This window comes from Argiope bruennichi, chromosome X2, assembly GCF_947563725.1.
Source record: "Argiope bruennichi chromosome X2, qqArgBrue1.1, whole genome shotgun sequence".
NCBI classification, from domain to species: Eukaryota; Metazoa; Arthropoda; class Arachnida; order Araneae; family Araneidae; genus Argiope; species Argiope bruennichi.
In genome coordinates, this window is record NC_079163.1 from 58800879 (window position 1) to 58807263 (window position 6385).

The 6385-nt window shown below is 27.4% G+C and overlaps 1 protein-coding gene across 1 annotated transcript in view; it reads right to left on the reverse strand.

Annotated features, from left to right (window-relative positions):
* LOC129960896 (rho guanine nucleotide exchange factor 10-like protein) overlaps positions 1 to 5304 on the reverse strand; it is a 79728-nt gene extending 74424 nt beyond the window's left edge. The window contains exon 1 of the mRNA XM_056074614.1: positions 5060 to 5304. The gene's annotated coding sequence lies outside the window, so the exon portion shown is untranslated. The remainder of the gene's footprint in view (positions 1 to 5059) is intronic.
* Positions 5305 to 6385: the final 1081 nt, after the last annotated feature.

Consider the following 6385-nt stretch of genomic DNA (forward strand, 5'->3'; position numbering starts at 1 on the left):
AAAGCATTCTCAAGAGATAACATGCAGCAGTATTACGATAGAGAATGAAACTGTAAAAAAAACTTTAAAATAAGATTATAAAGTCTTAAAATCTTCAATTAAAAACAAATTTAAGTCTGTTCATAATAAAAAAGTTTACAAAAATGAAAATTCTAAAAAAAAAAAAAAAAAAAAAAAATTAAATGTAACCGATTAAATTAACAAATTAATTTTGTCAGGATTCTTCATTCTTTTATTTCTAGTGAAAACCGAGATTATTTTGCACTGAATTTGATTCAGCCCCTACATATTCAGGGTGCATAGATTAAATTAATCTTATAAAGATAAGCACTTTATAAATACTCTCTAAGTATCTTTAGAGAAAAAAAAGTAAGAATCAATTTTAGCATAATTTTTTTTATTATTACAAAACTACAATTTCGTTGAAAAATAAATTAATTCAGGCATTTACTAAGTAAGTGTTCATTGTTTTATACAAATACAAACATAAAATGCTACTAGTAGTAACTGAATATTTTTTCTAATATTGACACTAAATTAATTAAAAATGCTTTTTTTTATAGAAATTTTATTTGAGAACACTTATTAAAGGATTTACATTGCATATCTTAAATTATTTAATTACACCGCAGTTAGTAGTATAAGGGGGGGGGGGAGAAAAGTTATACTGCTACTTCATTAACATTCCTCAAAGAAAAGGTTAAGAATATAAATAATCAAATCTAGAACATAAAAATCTCACTAATTTTAATAAATATGTAAATACAAATTTGTTTCTTTATAGAGATTTTTTTTCATTCATTTATTCAATTCAATTTTCCTTCATTCATTTCTCACTAATAGCTTAGATTTTGTTACATGTAAAAAGTTTCCACCTAGTTTAAATAAGTGCATTAGCTTTATACTCAATTTCAAAAACTCGTTTTTTAAAGTGAAATTTGTTTTTTAAAGAGATCAAGAAATCAGAGTCGCAACTTTCTTCAAATCTTTCGTAACTATTTCTTTCACCATCTGTTCACCTAAGGAATAGGCTTTATTTTGGATTAATTAATGTTGTTAACAGGTTAATATTTGCCAGAATCCACTCGGTATATACTGCTAAACTGCTTTATGTAGTCACAGACTACATGTTGTGTAATGTTTTTCATTCAAATTTCCTACTTCAATACTTTTTATTAATGCTGAATCCTCTTTCAATTGATACTTGTTCACTAGAAAGAGTAAAAATAATTTTCACAACTCTCTGTAATTTGCATTTATAGTTTTCAAATAAAAGAGAAAAAATTCAACCAATTACATTTTCCTGACATTAAAATTCTCAAAATAAAGTAGATGACTAAATTCCAAGAGAATAGCATCTTCATCCTTTTATGATGAAAGTACAATATAGGATGAGTTTTTTTTTCCCACCACACTTATTTGTTCTTTGACAAAACAGCATTTCTTACCAAAGCAAAATTTATTGAAAATCTGTTCAATATGCATTCCAATGTTTTAAAACAAGCTATTGACAAACACACTTGAAAAGCATAAAACTTTATCCAATATTTCGTTCGTGGAATGCCAGTTTTTCAAGAATTTGTCCCTTCTTATACCTACACTCACTTTATCAACTGCAGCGCCAAATGTTAAAAAGATTATACTGGATTGAGTTCACACACAATCCAAAAATATGTTCTTAAGAGGTTCAAATTGCGATGAATGGGTAAAAGCTTGCACTTGAGTTTTTTTGTGATTATAATTCTATCTCTTTAAAATCTTCGTATACAAGAAAGTAAAAAAAATTATTGGCATTAATTTAATTTTGGTATGTTTTGGTAAGTGCAAAAAAATTACATTCAAATAACAATAGAGTATCACATATTTAGCTTCACTTTTATTTTCAGAAGCCTTGAATCATTCAGTGTGCTCACACTTGAAAGTCCACCGTGAATTAAATAAACATTTTCCAACATATTCTTAAAAGGTTCCAAGCTTTTACGCGATTATTATTTGAAGTAAAAATATGTAAATAATTCACTAATGCGCTTCACTAAATGATGTAAAAATGTAATTAGCAAATACTCTACAAACAAATAATTACGTGCAGATAAGTAAGCATGTACTGAAGTTACTCTTAAAAACTAACTCAAATGGATTAAAATTATTCCTAAACAGAAAAGATCCCCCCCCCCCTTATCTAAACAAGCAAAAGGGGGTGAAAGAAAAGTCAAGTAAATGAACTGGATATATTTTTCATATACCATCAGTATTTCCCTAAACTCGGATAAAACTACTCCACTGACCTCTGGATTCACACAATGCAAAGAAAATGGAGTCAAATAATCAGGTATACCTAATGCAATTCTATAGCACAGTAAAAAATTGTCAGAAAGCAAAACAATAAGCACCTGGATAAAAAAAAGTAATTACTTTTAAAACCCTTGTATAAGAACTAGAAAAAAGCAAGCATTTTTTAAGTATTTTTAATGACACTATGCACCCCAATAAAAAGGACTTTTGTCTCTTTGGTCTGACTTTGGCCAATTGTAGGGATTTAACGGCAGAGGAGGCAATATTTTAAATGAAATATATAGGAATCAATAAGATCATTTACTAGTCAACTACCAAAAGTACTGAAAGTTAAAAAAAAAAAAAAATCAGCATCTAACATATCCACATTTTCAATACCAATAGATCTGGATATCAATTAACTGTTAAATTCAATAGAACCATATATTTGAGGTTTCCTTTCCTTGATAGGAATTGCTCAGAAAAGAATGCTGTTAGATTGAGATTTATATACTTTAATTAGTTTTGACAGACATTTTGAAAGGCTTTATAAAATTACTAGCTTTTTCTGTTGCCCCAGTTAAACATATCAGGATGAAGATACTACTATACTTGGTTCAGAAAATAATATTGGATTATTCTACTATTCGAATAACTACTATTAAAAAATACCATTATGTTTGGATAAAAGTCTTATTCATCCACAAAATTATTTAAAAGTTTACTACAGCTGTTTTACAGTTTCTTTCATTGCAATTTCCTCAAACTACATACCTAATAAAATTTTGGAAATTAATGAATACGAGTAAGATAAAAAAAAAATAAAAAAAGTAGCTGAGAATTTAATTAATTATAAACTTTCTGTAAAAGAAAAAAAAAATGTTTCATTTACATTTTGTTGAAAACTTTGGTACAAAAGTTGTCACTTAAATAAAATAATTAACATAAGTATGAAGACCCTCAATACAAGTTAAAGAATGAAAAATAAGCTTGATTAAATAAATTGTGTAAGTAGTTCCATGTATTTAGCTAACATATAAATTTAGTATTAATATAAAGTTTAGAAATTATACTGTCATTTTGTACAAACTGCAGAAATTACTTTTCAAAAATATTGTAAAAAGTCCTTAATAACACTACAAAGGTATTTCTTGTAACAGTAATTAAAGTTTGTTTTATAGTACAAATCCTGAGCATTAAATTTATAATTACATATACAAAAAAAAAAAATGTGTCACTCACTATAAGGGAACCTGCATTTAAAAAAATTAGTCACACACATGACAATGTGAATATCATCTCTGTTAAAAACAAACAAATGAAAAAATTTTCAAGAATAAGATTTAGCATAAGATATATAATACTACAGACAGAAGTTCATCAACATCAAATTTTAATTAAGCTAAAGTAGGAATTCCTAACTGCTTTAACTGGACTTTTCTATAAAGGCAAACTAAAAAAATTACATCATTTTTTATTGAAATGTCACTATGAAAAGCTATTTCAATAAAATTTCCCCCTATTAACACAAAAAAAAAAATTCATACAACTTTTAAAGCTTTTATTTTTATTTAAAACCTCTCAATTTTAATCATTGCAGAAAAAAATTTAAATATTACATGTTTAAAAATCATATAGACTAAACATGTTTGAAGGAAAAAGCAAACATACTGTCAATTTGCTTTTTAATGCTTTTAAACAATATTCATATATTTTAATATAGGTTTATTTGGATGATAAACGTTATATTACAATGATCAGAACTTTAAACTATTATTCAATAAAAAGTATTATATTCAATATAAAATATATACTATGAAAACAAAAATTACCCAATTTATTAATATTGTGTACAAAATAATAGCAGCAAAACTGTAGATTTATTCAATCCATAAAGAAATTGCACTTCCATATTTAGATCTCTAAAAATTACATTCTCAGATTACCTAAACAATGTCAAAGAAAACAAATGAATGCAAGATTTTGTCTTTTATACATAAATCGAAATCAGTCAATATATATATTTATATTTAAGTTAGACTGAAATATTCTAATGGTGCAACTTTCCCTTGTGGTTTCAATTAAATATCTTGAAATTTGCTTTAAAAAGAAAGATGCAAAGTATGATTTCTGAAAAGAAACACAGGATACATCCTAAACATTTATTGCAAAATGAAACGACAACATATATATTTTTTTTTATTTTGTACAAATTTTATGGCTAATTAAAATAGATTTTCAAGCTTCTTAAACTTAATGTGATCTTTAATTACAAAAATATGCCGCCCATCAATCAACAGATATTCAATTTATTATATGGAGATCGATTTTCGAAAATACTCTCTGCTACTCGTACATTTACAGAATTCTTTGGCACATGTCACAAAAATAAAATCTCAGTACAAAATGTAAAACTAATTTTTTTTTTCAAACAACCAACAACATGCCACCCGATGCTAAGTAATTATCTATTTAAAAAGAAATCTCATTATCTGCACTTTAAAGTACAGTTCAGTAAAAAATATTCGATCAGTATATAAACAAACAACACAAATTTTCCTACAGTAAGAAATATTTATTTTTCACCTATTTAGTAGCATTAAAATATCTGACCATGGAGGTTTTGAAAATTCACCAACTTTTTCACCTATTTACAATTACGTCAGATTTCCCAAACAATACACACTAAACCAAAAAATACAGTATTTAACTCTGGCTCACCTAGAATCTTAGCATAAAATATTAGTTGACAGCAAAATAAGACAACACCCAAGAAAGTAAAAATTACCTTCCGTGAAGAAAGTTCAGTAGGAAGTCACTCAAGTTCAGACAGACAGCATTCACACTAACAACAAACCTTCATTAACATCATCTGAAAAGATTGATAACCGACTAATTTTCTTCGCGATAATCTTCGAAAAATAAGTTTCACGATAACTAATTATACACAACTAATGTTTTTAGGAAGTAGGAAGTCTTTGTGAAAACTGCTAAAGCTATTGTTATTGGCTATACTCGCTTAACTGGCCAATAAAGGGCGATGTTGTATCTGCTTAGGATTCCAAACTCTTCCGGAAGAAGCAGGTGCGGATTGCATATTTTGATTCACGCTAATTAAAAAAAAACATTTAAAAAAAATTTTAACCCAAAATTTATACAATTTTTTACTTTAATTTGATAATCAATCACTCATAACTATATAAATATTCACTTTTATTTGAATAATTCAGGTTTAGATTTCAGTGTGCTCGCTTTTCAGCAAAATACAATATTTGAAATTTGTTTAAGTCTAAAATTTTTTCAAAATTGATTTAAAACATGTGAAATATTATTACACCTTTGATGCTTCTTTGATTCACAGTACTCAAATTTTTTTTTAAAGTAAGCAATAAAAATTTCAGACATGCAGAATTTATGTTTTCTTTAAGAGTATTCAGCCTAAGCAAAATCAGTATCCATAAAATACTTATTGGCATTTATCAGTCAGACAGGAAAGAAAATGCGAAATTTCTTTCTAATATTTTCGAATCAAGATTTTATATGTCGATCCAAAACTCTCAAGACAAAATTACATCAACGGTGGAACGAGAGCTGAATGAGAAAAGAGCTAACACACTAGAGCTTATTCACGAGCTGATAAATATTTCATGAATCGTTATTCTGTAATCAATGTCAAAAAAAAATCAAAGTACCATTGACTACGGTCAGAAATATGTGATTCAATTATCGATATAAGATTCATGTTTTTTTTTTGTTTGTTTGTTTGTTTTGTTTTTTTGTTTGTTTTTTTTTTCGATTACAGTTTTTGAATTAAGGTAGAAATAACTTTCGATTCAATTGGTCCAATCCAGTTGAATCTCGAGAATAGTAATCCTTTAATGCTGATGGCTTTTCCGAAACAGAGATCCAAGTCCCAGTAAAGACCTCCCAAATCCCAAATAATTGTGAAGGTACCCATTCATCACAATTGAACCTTTTTCAAGGGGATAACAGAAACTCCTCCGAGGCAACCTTGTGGCAATGATTTTCCCTCGCAGTAACCAGCTGCTGGTTTCACTTTGGGTTCTGCTGTCGCTTTCATACGATAGCAAGATATCCTTCACGTTCAAGCATC